Source organism: Sprattus sprattus (assembly GCF_963457725.1).
Source record: "Sprattus sprattus genome assembly, chromosome: 1".
Classification (NCBI taxonomy): Eukaryota; Metazoa; Chordata; class Actinopteri; order Clupeiformes; family Clupeidae; genus Sprattus; species Sprattus sprattus.
In genome coordinates this window covers 15,174,538-15,190,998 of record NC_137920.1, presented here as the reverse complement: position 1 = coordinate 15,190,998, position 16,461 = coordinate 15,174,538, and positions in this window count along the sequence as shown.

Sequence of the window (16,461 nt, the reverse complement as noted above, 5' to 3'; positions counted from 1 at the left end):
ACAGGAAGCCAGTGTAAAGTAGCTAGGACAGGACTAATGTGTTCTCTCCTTTTAGTTTTGGTTAATAGTCTAGCTGCAGAATTTTGAATGAGCTGGAGTCTTACAGTTGTTTTCTTGGGAAGACCAGTAAAAAGTGAATTACAGTAGTCTAGCCGGCTCGATATGAAAGCATGAATAAGCTTCTCGGCATCATTTTGGTTTAAGAATGATCGTACCTTTGCTATGTTCCTGAGGTGAAAGAAAGCTGTTTTGGTGACTTTGTTAATGTGGGAGTTGAAATTCAAATCTGAGTCCAGGGTGACACCAAGACTAACCACCTCAGGTTTAATCCACCGGGATAAACCTCCTAGATTCTTGGTGAGCATCTCTCTTTTTAATTTAGGGCCGATAAGTAGGACTTCAGTTTTGTCCTCATTGAGTTTTAGAAAGTTATTGTTCATCCATTTGTTTATTGCCAATAAACAGTTGGTAATGGAGTTTATTGCTGTTGCATCATTTGGCTCAGCGGAAATATACAATTGTGTGTCATCCGCATAGCTATGAAAATCTATACTATGTTCTCTGATGATGTCACTGAGTGGTAACATATAAAGAGAAAAGAGCAATGGACCTAAACAGCTCCCTTGTGCAACCCCGTAGCAGCTTTCATGTTTCTCGGACATATGGTCTCCTAGACTGACATAAAACTTCCTTCCTCTAATATATGTTTTGATCCAGTTCAATACACACTCAGAGAACCCAATAAGATTTTCAAGTCTATTGATTAGGATGTCATGATCAATGGTATCAAATGCTGCAGTAAGATCTAACAGGATAAGGATAGAAACTTTATTTGCATCAGAGTTTTGTCTGAGGTCGCTAATTATTTTGGTGAGAGCGGTTTCAGTACTGTGATATTTTCTGAAACCTGACTGAAAGACTTCCAAGATGTTATTTTCTTCCAGATATGAATTTATTTGGACTAATACTATCTTTTCCAGGACTTTACTAATAAATGGAAGATTGGATATGGGTCTATAGCTTGCTAGTGTACTGGTATCCAATTTGGGTTTCTTTAATAGGGGCCTTACAACAGCTGTTTTGAAGGCATCTGGGAAAACGCCAGTTCTAAGGGATGTGTTTATGATGTCAAGGACCGGACCTGACATGTGTCACTAAGAGGAGATGTTTAACACATGCAGAACAAGAGTGTGTTTCCCTTTAGCTAAGACATACAAGACTGACAAACACCAACCATAGTAGGCTGTATTCACACACATACACACACAAATGAAAAGATGTTCAAATACACACACACACACACACACACACACACACACACACACACACACACACACACACACACACACACACACACACACACACACACACACACACACACATATTTATATACGAAGATGATACATATTTAACAAGTATACTGATATTTTGTCTGTCTTTACCTTTAACATCCAGATAAATCCCTTGTGTTCCAATCCACGTCCTGTCTTTAATGGATGTTGATATCCTGCAGTAATACTCACCAATATCTGATTTAGTCAATGACTTTATATCTAAATTACAAAAGCTATGTCCATGTGGACAGACCTCACTGATCCTGTTCCTGTACTCTGGGTCATCACGAAGAAGAGGAGGATCCGTATAGTTGTGTTTTGTCCAGGAAACTTCTTTACTGCGCAGGTCACTGGGGTGGGTGTAGCAGACCATGTGCACTGAAGACCCCACAAAACCACAGGTGGTCTCAGACAGGATCATGATGCTCCACTCCTCACCACACACACCTACAGCAGAACACACACACAATGCATTGTTAAACACTGTCTTATTAACAAAGGGTCTAACAGCAGTATTACACTATCTGAGGACAAGACTCTTTGGAGAGCAGGGCATACGTGACTAGCATGCTAACAGCCCTTCATTACTATAACATGACTATGTTGAGGTTCTGAATCTTCAATGTTTAACCAACTAACAAAATGTCTGAAGTAAAATGTGAGGTGGAGTGAAGAGGGCATGTGTTGTAAGCTGAAGACCATGACAGAAGAGGAGTGGAGAGGTGTAGAGATGTAAACGGTGCAGGAGATTAACCCCACATCTTGTCTCACTCCTCCTTCAAGTCATTTACAAATCACACACACACACACACACACACTCACGTCCACACACACACACACACACACACACACACACACACACACACACACACACACACACACACACACACACACATTTAAATTCTTTATTTGAATCCACCAATCATGTTCTTACAGAAAGGATTCAAACATTTCTCAGAGGTTGAAAACAGCTTAGTGACTCATGGGTACAAGAAACCTCTCCTACGCCAAACAGCAAGACTACCTATAACAGCTGATACAGAGCAGAACTTTACTAGTTGTTTGGATTGTCTCTTACTAAGTCCTGCCAGTCGTAGCCCACTGACCGAAAGCCTACATGCCCTAGACTTCCATATATCAATACTACCAGCTTACATATATAGCCTAGGTCTCTTATCTTAGCAACAATGGGCTGATATTTGGTTAACTTGTCAAGGAAGGCTATGTCCATGTAGAGGTCATAGACACAGGCTACCTCCAGGATTGCTACCTCCCTTTTAACCTTGTCCAAGAAAAATACATGCAGAACACATCATCAGAGCTGCCAAACCAATCCGGTATTATACGGGAGTGTTTGTACAATGACATATTTGGGGGAAATAGTCCCTTAACAGTAGTAGCAATGAGGTCAACAATGCGGTCTTGGCGTGCAGTATAAAGTCCTTTGTACTTATTACAGCCATTAACAATACGAGCAATGGATTCAAAATGTTGGGTGGGATTGGAGTGCATTATGCAGTGTGGATGATGGTTGTTAGGGTACCACAATGCCAGATTGTACTTAGTTGGCAACACACACACACACACACACACACACACACACACACACACACACACACACACACACACACACACACACACACACACACACACACACACACACACACACACACACACACACACACACACACACACACACACATACATACATACACACACACAGAGTTTGAAATCGCAGGGAAGAAAAACAGGAAAATAGACACAAATGTTTGATTTACCTTGAATTGTGAGCAGAATCACCACAGAAAGAGACGTCACACAGCTCATCAGCAGCAGCAAACCCTAAACGTTAAGATCCAACAGATTCACTATCAGAAGTAGATCCAACTTGTATAGTACAGCATGTTTGTTAGATCATTAAGTAATACTGGATACAAACTCAGTGTTGCAGTGATATTTTAAGCACACTTCCTAAAACCTTTGCTTAACCTTAACGATGTTACTTTCATGACACAAGTTTGACTAAATACATCTACGAATGAATATTTCTTAAGAACCTCTTACCTTTCCACTATCATAACAGATAACATGACAACGCATGAAGACCTCCGACAGAAAAGTAAACTTTACTCATCTCAGCAAATGAACGAATGATTATTTTAGACCCTTCATTCTTCAGCAATGCTGAGTTGGAAATGTATGCGTCGTCCTGTGCCAACTACAGTATGTGCATTACAGTGTTGCATTCATATTATTTAAAATATCATGAAAGAACATAGGCCAAAAAAGAATGCAGCATAACGGTAATGACCATCACTACTCAGGAGAAACTGAGCTCCTCTGTGTGACCCCCCCTCTCTCTCTCTCTCTCTCTCTCTCTCTCTCTCTCTCTCTCTCTCTCTCTCTCTCTCTCTCTCTCTATCTTCCTCTCTGTCTCTCTCTCTCTCTCTCTCTCTCTCTCTCTCTCCCTCTGCCTGCAGCACTTTCCAAAGCATGTGATTGGAAGCAGAAGTGTTCAGTCTCAGTGCTCTCCTTATGAGTCAGTAAGGAGGAAATAAATTGACATTTCAAAATGTATTTTATTTTTACTCTTCCGGAGACACAGAGGAAGCTACAGTCACATTACAGATACCCATCACTGTGATTGACATGACAGAAATTCATCACTCTGATTGACATGACAGATTCCTATCATTGTGATTGGTGACACATTCAGACATTAACACACAGACCCTTTCTGAGAAGTGCTGCTGATTCTGAGAAGTCAAGAAAACAGGAAGTTTGCTGCTGTGTCTTGTCATTACATTTTCTTCATGTTGTAAATAACTGTAAATAACATTTATAAGCACATAACATAAAAACCCTACAATTTTAATTCTATATAGAGTAAAGTTTTCACTTCACAGGATCCAAATGCATCTACTTACTTGGACTTGTGAACAGAATCACCAGAGATACAAACTGCACAGATGCTCACAATGACCAAAAAACCCTGAGCCCTGAGTCAACATTCTCATTACTGCGCGCTTATTTAAATGATCAGTGCAGCACTTCATCTAACACTCAACATGATAAGTATTGTGTGATTCTGTAGCATTGCATGTTTGTTAAAGATTTAAGTCGACACAGTGAACCAGATTCTTGCTCATGAAGTAGTGTAATGGCAAGAGTTAAAGTATGCACACTAACTTGCTGACGTATTTCATAGTCTGATATTAAAAAGCTCTTACCATGTTCTCTTCTGTCCTCCGTGAGACTCCAGTCCATGTGCTGCTCAGAGAGCAAATGAAGCTCTCTCACCAGGACCTTAACTATTCACAGCGTCAGTGTCAGCGGGTGACATCACATCGCTTTCAGAGCACAGGCGGGGATTGTGACTTCTTCATTTGACAGACTTCTGCTCATTATCATTCTTCATGTATGAGATTGACATTTGCATTCTTAACCTGAAGTTAACTGGTGTGATGGAGTGTTTGATGTACACTAGCGTGGAAGCATACACACTCACACACACACACACACACACACACACACACACACACACACACACACACACACACACACACACACACACACACACACACACACACACACACACACACTTACATTTACACATACCATATGCAAAAAACACCAAATTAAAAAAAGTATTGAAGATAGAAAAAAAATACATGTGTTCATGGTGGTAGTTATTGTACATGAAGATCCAACATATTCAGACGCAGATCCCACTTGTGTAGTACAGCATGTTTGATAGATCAGTAAGTCATACTGGATACGAGGTCAGTGGTGCAGTGATATTTAAAAAATACTTCCTAGAACCTCGTCTATCACTTCATTACATTGAAACGGGTTGATTTGCATACATTGGTCATCACACTTGCATACATGGGTCATTTTTGAACCATCTTGATTTAGTAATACAACATTTTAGTTTACAAATTAAGAGAAGAGTAAAGGGAAATCTCTAACAAGATATGTAATGAATACTTTGTAATATTAAATGATTTAATAAATAAACTATATCTTAAAAGATATAGCAAAGAAACACTTAGCCATGGATGATATAAGATATGAAATGAATGCGGGTCATGTTGGACTCATGTTGTGCCTCAGAAGGGTAGTGATATAAAAATAATTTTGTATTAAAAAAGCAAGAAAGGAAAGAATTATATAAGAATTTGACCAAAAACACACACACACACACACACACAAACACACACACACACACACACACACAAACACACAAACACACACACACACACACACACACACACACACACACACACACACACACACACAACACACACACACACACACACGCACACACACACACATAGTCACACACACACATAGTCACACCAGGGATGTGCGGTCAGAGGAGGCAGGGGAGGCAGAAAAGTAAAACAAACAAAAAATATATATATTTATATAAATATTACAAAATAGATCATAGATTCATATTTCTCTAGTAAGCTGTGGTATGGATGTTATTCCTGCATGATCCCGATCATTTCGAGCATTTTTGTTATCAAAATCGCTGTATTTGCGCATTTCCGGTTCCAGAAAACAGGGATGTGCGGCCAAGGGGGGCAGATGCATTGGTGTCTATGGGCAGGGGCGGCAGTGCGTGCGCAAGCGTATGTAACAGGGTTAAAAAATACATATTTCCGTAAGATATTTATTTTTGTCAGCCTGTTGTGTGTGTTATTAGTGTGCTTGCGCGAAGGGAAGCACAGTATTGTTCTTCATAAGTTTTCTTTATTCTCCCCGTTTTTCTTGCATCGAATCAGGCCATGGCGTTCGAGGTACAGACGCCGTTCAAACACCGAAATGTCCGGCCCGATCCGGTGCAACCTCCTATATCTTTTCGTGGCGGTACTCCTTGCCACTCCTTTTGTATTCCTCTTTTTCATCCCCTTTTTTCCCCATAGACTTGCATGGCAGAACTTTGTGGCATTATTACATCATAATAGGCTCATTAAACTGGCTTTGCACCTGTGCTTCACTGAGCTTCACTGACACCTGTGCCAAATCCAAGGAACCTCATCTCTCTGTCCCTCTCAATTCACTGAGCTTCACTGACACCTGCGCCAAATCCAAGGAATCTCTCCTCTCTGTCCCTCTCAATTCAACTTTGAAAAAGAAGCCCACTCTAGCCAAATCTTTTTTAAATGCCATAAAAATCATGTAAATCGAAAACCACCATCAAGCTTTATATCACAGGCATATTCAACAGAAATCTGTCTTTCATTGTGTGGGGGGCTAATGTGAACGTAAAAGACTCTCTGCTTCACATAGGCAAGGTTACCGTAAGTCTGCGCACTGTTGGGGAAGTGACAAAAACACAAAGCGCTGCAGCAGTTGGTGCCGTGCCGGCAGCAAGAATGTCATCAGCTGCCTGGCAAACGAAACACGGCAGTCCTCTCACAGGTCCGCTTCACAGACAGCGCCCTCCTTCTAGTCCGGGCAGGTCCCCGCCCCCTCCCCCCGCTAAGTAAAGAATGCTCCGAGTCAACAGATGATGTTCAATATGCGAAGCAACTAGCCTAGCCCCATAGCAAAACAGTTACAGGTACAGTTTATACACCCGCTGTAACGTGGGTTTTATTAAAGCATAGTGTGTGTAATGTGTAGCTATTTCATTCCGTTTGTTAACCTTTCTGGCTGTCTGTATTTACTAACCAGCAGCAGACGTAAAGGAAAGGGAATTAACCCCGAAGTTAAAAACATGTTATCTATTTTGGCAGCGGAGCATTTTACTCCCCTGCCATCTCAGAATGAAATAGCTACACAATACACACGCTATGCTTTAAGAAAACTCACGTTTTATGAGACACCAACAGAGGCACAACAGACAAGTCTTACCATTGAAGATCTTTTTGCACGCCGACGTTCGATCTGAAACTACATCCAACCATCCAGGTTTATCCATGTTGTTGTGGTGAACGATATTTGAATCAATCATATTTCATTAAAACTTCACACTCCTTACACTGGACATATCCAACAGCCTAATTAGAATCTGCATTGACTTTTAAGCAGAAATATCTCCATACAGTAGATTTCGCCTCGTTTAGTATCATTTTGAACTCTCCAGATGACTGTATTGCCCCCGCTCGTCAAGTGAAAATCCCCGGAAACAATGCTAGCAAGACCTAGCATAACTGTCATTCACATCCAATGGTAATGCTACCTAGCTAGGTATGCTAACTGTCGGTATCCATTGTTAACTCGTTAATCGTTAATACTCATGTCACTAGATAACGTTAGCTAACTATGAGTTAGCATATCCTTGATAAGTTATACTAGCTATCACTAGCTAGCTAGTAAACCCTTTGCAGTATGGACTACAGGACAGGCTACGCACAACATTAATCAAGCAAAAAATAAATGAATATGTGACTTGTTTGAATAGCCTTGTCTATTTGGGCAATTGTTATTATCAGGAGTTTAATGTGGCTATAATATGGAGTTTTTAAGGTGCCTAAAACTAGACTAAATTGTAATGAGTTTTCAAAAACTAGACTGAAACTAAGAAGGATAACTATGACTGAATGTGACTAAAACTAATATGCATTTTTGTCTTAAGACTGAATCTAAAATAGCTGCCAAAATGAACACTGAGATAGGGGACCCCTTAATCTGCAATTCATGGTTGCTAGCTCTGATCAGATGTACTAACTATGCTTATAAGAGAAGACTTACTTTTTATGCCAACGGACACCAACAACTAGAACTAATTTGACAGACTATAAACCAATGTGATACACATGCTCTTTAGCTATACAGTAAAAGTGTTGCTTACGTTAGATACTAGACCTACAGTCTAACTCTAACTGCATTAAGTCTAAAATTAAAGCTGGCTATGTAACCGCATTCATTCCAATATTGTTGCAGAGATGTTTCCTTTTACCAAGATAACAATTTCAACAATTCACTTAGCTCAGTAAGTCAGTATAACGAAACTCTGGAACCCTCAAGTCTCCCTCAACAAATACCGCACAATTCAGGTGCACTCATTGATTAACATGACCTTTGGACGAATAATTACACCCTATAAGAGATAATGACACTTGGAGCCTATTTTAAGACTTCTCCAAGCTAAATGTAACACACGAGACCCTTTCACAATAAACAAGCAAACAAACAAACAAATAAAAACAGAACAACAAAGATACCCTCATATGTTTAAATGTCAGTGGAGCCAAAATATAATGGTTGAGCTTGGTTGCTTGCTAAAATATATTGGTTGAAAACAAAAAGGTCTATACAGTGTCACTGCAGATGGTTACACTGGAAGGCTGGCATATTCATCCTACAACCTGCATTCAACGTTTTACTGAACACAGAAAACACAGTACTATACAGATTTTGTTCTCAGATATCAGTCTGTGAGGCCCCTCAACAACATATGCGCACTCGGCCACTGCAGTTGCTTGTGCTTGATGGCCGCAACAGAGCAAGCACACTCTCGCTGTTCGTTCATGAAACGCATTCTAGTTGTTTCTATTGCTGTTGTGGATATGTTTCTACTAATGTGTGGAACTGTGCAAATACCACAATGCTTATTCATGTTTTCTGTGCTGGTTTGTGTAGTAACTCGTGATGTCAGTGAGTGCTGATTGGTTGAGGAACTAAGTAATACTGTTTGAGTGAGAACGGGAGGAGAGAGGAAAAGCCCTGGAATTCGGTGAGAGGAAACCCACGGTGTGACGAGGAGGAGCCGAGAGGCAACGCACTTTCTCAATAGGACTCGATAGAAATTCGTGCAGGGGATTATACGGCTTGTTGGCCAAACAGCCTAGGATAATATCTCTGCCGGGAACTAAAGAGGGATCGGATCGCCTACTGTGGAATAAAGGATACTTTTATCTACACGAAGGTACAGTGCTGTGTAATTATTATTTTGCTGCTCAAGAGAGTGAAGTGGTCATAGAGATTTCGGCCAGAACGCACGCTAGCCACGCTTCAGGCCTGCTACATTTGTGGAGTGAGAAGAAGGGTTTACCGGCTGCGGTAACGGGGTGGACATTGTGTGGTGTGAACAATGTTTATTGTGGACATTGTGTGGTGTGAACAATGTTTATTGTGGACATTGTTGTTGTGCGTAACTATTGCCTAGTAGCTAGCTAGCAGGCAAGCTTACCGCCTACCAGTTTTGCGATAGCGTTGTTGGGGTGGGTAAATGTTTGTTTGTTAATGGGTTTAGTTCTGGTTTGTTCGACCGTGTTATTATTATTTTGAAAGCGACCTTTTGTGTGTTTTTCCACATTTTCACTGGTATTTATCAAACCAGATCCGTGCTGGGCAATCTGTGTTTACTCCGCCCTTCAGGGCCTGATTTACAAACATTGCGACCGCAGCTTAATCTGCATTTTCCATGGTATTTATCAAACCGCGTTGGGCAATAATTATTTAGCGCACCGTTAAAAGACGGAAGAAATCGCCTGCAAGTAACTGCCACCATGGAGATTCAAGGAAGAGAAAATGAAGGTTCAGCGAAGAGGAGATAGATATATTGGTTCACGTTCGCTCAATCACTGAACCGGATTCAATGTGTGCGCTTTTATATTGTTGTTCTGCCCGCCATCACCTACAGCGAGATGTTTAAAATAACACAATTATAAAGAAGATGCTATTGGTGGCATTAATGCATAAACTGTCTATTATAACAATATAGATGTGTACATCGCGAGATTAATAATTTATACAAGGGTGCAATCAATGGTTCCAATAACGTTCGGAAAGTTTGCGATTTCAAAAAAAGTCCTGTTTGATGTCTCTTATTTCAGCAATGGCAGTGGGGAAATGTATTGACCAGTGCGCCATAGCAATGCGTCGAGTACCTGGGTGAATATTTGGCTGAGTGAAGGCTGAGATATACCTACAGCTGATGCTATAACTGTTTGAAATGATCCAATGCCAATATTTGCAATGTTGTCCGGAGTTTAACAACTGATGGAATGGAGGGTTAGAGGGTTCGATGTCGTCTCTGATCTGGTTCAGTAATTGAAGTATTGCGTGGCTGGTTAACCTGTACCGTCTAATGATTTGTGTTTCGCTTAACTGAAAAAGTGTTATACGAGTTGAAAAAAATATTTCTGTGCGCTGTGTCTGTCTATGTCTTCACCTTGCTCTTATAACTGCTGCCATATCAACATTTCAGACTCAATGGAAATGCCCTTCCTGGTTAAGACGTGCTTTTATAAGGCGGAGAATTATCCCGCAAATTAGAGACGTGCGCTCGCCAGGCAGTTTTAGTAAATATCACGCAATACATCATTAGGCGCACTTAACTTCTCTCCTCCCATATATTTGCGCCTGACGCCCAGGTTTCTTATAACCTCCCATCTCGTTTTGGTTTACAACCACAAAGCGTAAAAATGCGCTTCTACTCAAATGCTCCTCCTTAGTAAAAACCGTTTTATGTTTACAACCGCTATTTTACGCCTGAAATGGGCTCAATCCTGGTAGTAAATCAGGCCCTAAGTGCTAATTCTGAGCTAAACTAGTCACTGACTGCATTCGCTCAAGGATGATTGCGGGAGAAGAGGACAACCTATTTCCACTGAACTATATGGGTAGCCGTGAGTGGATTACTGTTGTTTCACCTTAAATTGACGGTTACAAGCTCCAACGAAAGTGCACCAACTTTAAATTATACTGGCCAGTAGAACATTTTGGTATTGTGTGCTATGTCTGCGGTGCAGTGGTGGAATGTAACAAAGTATTTTTACTTCGTTACTGTACTTAGTTACATTTTTACGTTTATGTACTTTACTTAAGTAAAAATAATAGTGCATACTTTTTACTTTTACTTCGTTACAACTTGCAGCTATTATCTATACTTTTACTCCGCTACATTTCTACAATATGTGTCGTTATTCTTTACATTTTATGAACACAGTTTCGCCAAAATGTTGCCTACACGAAAATATGGATTGCGTTGCTTTAGGACGTTTCAACCAATCAGGTGGCTCTATCAGCTCCAATGACAGCAGAGTGTGTAGTTGGCAGCACTAGGGTAGGCTTGCCTGTTTTGCTTAAACATTCGTCAAACAGCCTGACTAACAAACAACTTTTCAGCATGGATTCAGAGTCAGCCTCATCTGAGGACATGTTCAAGTTCAGAGGCCCCAAGAATAACTCGTGGAGGTTTCAGTGCGTTTCCCGTCTACCTAAAAAAATTCGCCTTCAAATTTGGAGAAACAGGTCGAGTTATGCGAAGTTAATGTCTATGACTTTTGCATATTGTATGCGGTTACTGACATGATTTCATACTGTTATCTAGCAAAATACATGTTGACATACAGCAATAGCATCAAAATATCACGATTGTACCTTGATTATTTATTTAACGTAGTGGTAAGATAAAGCTGGTAGTTTAGCAATGTCAAGCTAACGTGAAGATTTGCCTTTTTTTATTGACTGGTTATTGCCTGGCATGCAGACTTAATGCCTAGTCTTGGGTTACTCAATATGTTTTTCTGCAATCAATAGAGTATAAAACTCTGCATTGACCAGTTTAACAATTTGTTTTTCATGATTCATATTTCCATTTTTTACACGTTTACAATTAAATAAAAGATTAAAAGATATACAATTGTGTCTATTGGTTTGGCTTAATGGCAAATAATCCCTGGTAGATAACTTGTCATCTGCAGAATTGTAAGATAGAGTGTGAACAGTATTACAGACAATAGGCCCAATAAGCACACCAACCTTTCCAATTAACACATTTTGTGGCTTATAATTATTACTAGTAGTGACATCTGTAGAGGCATTTATTACCAGTCGCTATTTCTTAATCAAAATGGCAAAGCCTAGACATTGAGAGACAACCCATTGAGTAAGTACTTTTACTTTTAAAGTAAATTTAAAAGTGAGTACTTTTTACTTTTTACTTAAGTAGGATTGTTGACGTACTACTTTTACTTCTACTTTTACTTCAATTTTCCTGGGTACTTGTACTTTTACTTAAGTACTAAACTTCAGTACTTCTTCCAACACTGCTGCGGTGTTTAATTGTTTGCTTGTTAATATGTTGTGTAAATAAATATGTAATTGTTTTTTTCTAAACTGCGAATTCAAAACTGTGTCCGAGTTGGGTAAAAGGTCATTTAAATTAGCATCCCACCACCATATTTATATTTTCCCTAGACAAAATTAAATGAGCCAAAAATTAAATGAGGGCTAGACACACAGACACAGACATCTTTCTGTATTTACAGACAAATGAGCAGATCATCTGAATGGACCAGTCTTATCTTGACCTAAACAATGGTCAGGGTCAGGGATGTGCACAGGAATTTTGAAGGGCAGTTGCTCTGACCTGGAAAAAAGGGACAAGAAAGATTTTTTTCACTGCCTCTGCCACGCCCCCGTCATGTAATCGCAAATTTTCACAATATAATTTTAAGCTGTCACTAACCGCGGATGCCACACGCCCGTCATGTAATCGCAAATTTTCACAATATAATTTTAAGCTGTCACTAACCACGGCTGCCACGCCCCCGTCATCTGATCGCAAATACATATGTATTTCCTCCGGAGGGGCAACTTATTTCCTTCGGAGGGGCAACTTCAGTCGAAGAGGGCAAACGGGCAGTTGCCCAAGCAACCTTAGCACACTCCTGTGCACTTCCCTGGTCAGGGTACTGTTTGGCGTAGCTCGCTAAGCGGTTTAGCGAGCTAGATTCCAGGCTAAAAAAATAAAATCCCCTTTTTTGGTTTGGCGAAGCAACTTCTGATAAATTACCATAGTAACACATCACTTAGCACTAACCTGCTCAAGGGCAGGCTTACCTAAGTTTAGCTGGCTAATCTTGCCACACCCTCAGCAAAAGGAGGGATCCCATTGACCGAACAGTCAGATTAGATAGTTTGATTAGCATATGGAGAGAGTTATTTGCGATCGCCAAGATCCATTTTTCCATCATGATGAGTTCTTGTATGAGCGCTACCGATTCAGCCCACAAGGAATAATTAATTTAAAAGACCTTCTCGAGTCATTTATTGCAAACAAATCCGTGAGCTCTATCCACTGCACCAAAGACACATAATTCTTTTATCAAAAGATATTACTGATTACACAGCCCATTGACACTTTCTTGTATTGCTCTTACACGGCGGCAGGGTTGGATTTTGCCATGATTATGGTCTTGAATTCTTCATAACGCGTTCATGGTCATCTCCTGCCTTAGCGGAGGAAAACATTTGTCTTTTTCTTTGAGTTTAGACTATTGTACCGTTAAAAAAATCATGGTTTTGGTGATCGACCTATCCTGCCTTTTGAAGCAGGACGTGCACGCGCAAATTAGCTGATGAGTTATTAGCTTCACGTTTAAGGCGTTTATCAGCCGTCGGCAGACCGGTATAGCCTGTTCTGATTTAGCGAGCTAGATTTTCTCATTTAGCGAGCTAGATTGATTAACTTAGCTTCAGTTCTGCGCTGAACAGGGCCCATGTCTGATTCATGTGATATCCTCATTTAGGAAAACAGTCAACACTCTGCTCCACACAGCTCCATCTAGTGGTCAGTCTCTTGTTAAAATTAAATAAGCTCCTCTCTGTCACCCCCCCCTCTCTCTCTCCCTCTCTCTCTCTCTCTCTCTCTCTCTCTCTGTCACCCCCCCTCTCTCTCTCTCCCTCTCTCTATCTCTCTCTCTCTCTCTCTCTCTCTCTCTCTCTCTCTCTCTGTCACCCCCTCTCTCTCTCTCTCTCTCTTTCCATCCCTTTGCCTGCAGCACAAGTGTTTGAAAAACAAACGTGTCCAGCCACACTGAATAACTAAAGACTGATTTCTCCATCACTGTTATTGACATGACATATATCCATCACTGTGATTGACATGACAGATATCAATCACTGTGATTGACATGACAGATATCCATCACTGGGATTGACATGACAGATACCCATCACTGTGATTGACATGACAGATACCCATCACTGTGATTGACATGACAGATACCCATCACTGTGATTGACATGACAGATATCCATCACTGTGATTGACATGACAGATACCCATCACTGTGATTGACATGAGAGATACCCATCACTGTGATTGACATGACAGATACCCATCACTGTGATTGACATGACAGATACCCATCACTGTGATTGACATGACAGATGACTTGTCTGCTACCTATTTATCCCTGCCCTCACATATGGCCTGATGTTAGATGTTGCACTGCTGATCTGATCCTATTGGAGTGGACTCATTCACCAAAAATTGTGTAGCCTTTGAGAGTCACTCAGACAAAATGTCAGACCCTTTCAGCCTGATGCCCACCACAAACTTGTTTAACCTTTGTGAACAGCAAAAAACAAGGACTTAAAAAAAAACAGCACAGTAACCACTGTTACTAGCACAGTAACCACCGTTACTAGCACAGTAACCACCGTTACTCCACCCCCTGAAACAGCTGAGAAAGCGGCACACGGCTGCTCAGTAGTAGGAGGAGTAGTGGTAGCAGCAATGTAAGGGAGGACAGTTATCTCCCCCTTTTTTTTCTTTTCACTGACATGGACACGTTTACATTGGTCTGCGTTGCCCTGGTGACACATTCACAACGTCACACACAGACCCTTTCTGAGAAGCACTGCTGATTCTGAGAAGTCAAGACTAAAGGAAGTTTGCTGCTGTGACCATGGACGGATTAAGCAACCACAGGCCCCTGGGCCTGTACATGTTAAAGGCCCCCCACCCCCACCCCCACCCCCTTTGAGATAAAAAAAAAAGTTGCTATTGCAAAACACACACACACACACACTCAAACACCATTAGGCGTATATATATATATATATATATATATATATATATATATATATATATATGGATTTAACGGTCGAGTTAGATACTTTGGCTATTTTATTAGGAAAGTAAACAGCTCAAAGTTTACTCTGTAACATCCACCTTCGTTGCGCTGCCCTGCTATGGTTTCTGACATTACATGTGACAGGGCAACAGCTGAGTGATTATTTTCCAAATTGAAACTGATTTATACCTACCTGAGCAGCATGGGACAGGAGAGGCTGAATGGGCTGGATATTCTGTCTAAGCTAGTCTGAGGTAATCTTGCATCACCACTTTTATGTTTGAAAGTCGTCGTTCGCAAGTGTACTGTGCCTCTGGCTATGTCAGTTTGTAGGTCTTGACGTTCAGATTCTGCGCCTAAACTAGCTGTATTGTACCTTCTCGTCCCATGATCAAATAGAGACTTGACATTAGCGAACAAGATACATATTACCCAGCAATCATTGTATATCTGTATATGACGAAAATAACAAATTTAATACGAAATTATTCATTTAATTGAATCAGCTTTTTAATAGTTTCTATAGTGTATGTACGATAAGCATATAATTGTTTTATAGATTGCTACTGACAATTTCCCCCTATGAAAACCATGACAGAGACAGGTTTGCCATTTTGAGGGAATATAAAGCATAAGGGATCTAAGCTAATCCAAAAAAATTAGAAAGCAGGGTCTGCTTTGCCTTTGAACCTTCCGCACTGGCTGCATTCTCTATAGTTACGCCCCTGGCGCACATGCACATTTTCTAACACAGCACAGGGACACTCAAATAAGCAAATTAACAAAATACACCTTTTTCAACCACAAATAAGATATACATAAAAGGGACTTCACGCAGAGGCTCTGGCTTAGGGGCCCCCTGAGCTAATGGGCCACTGGACCTGAACCCGGTAGGCCCGTTCTTCAATCCATCCCTGGCTGTGACTCTACTTTTACTTTCTACATTTTCCTCATGCCACAAAATGCATTAGCCAAGGACATAAAAAAACACATATTTTAAATCTGATATAGAATAATGTATTCTTTTCACAGGAACAAAATAGACATTCTTACTTGGACTTGTGAACAGAATCACCAGACAGATACAGACAGCACAGATCCTCACAATGACCAAAAAACCCTAAACCCTGAGTCAACACTCGTAATACATTTAAACAATCAGTGCAGCACTTCATCTTAGACTCAACAAGACAAGTATTGCATGATTCTGTAGCATTGCATGTTTGTTAAAGGTTTGAGTTAACACGTTGAAAGAGATTCTTGCTTATCAACACAGTAGTGGAAAAGCAACCGTTTAA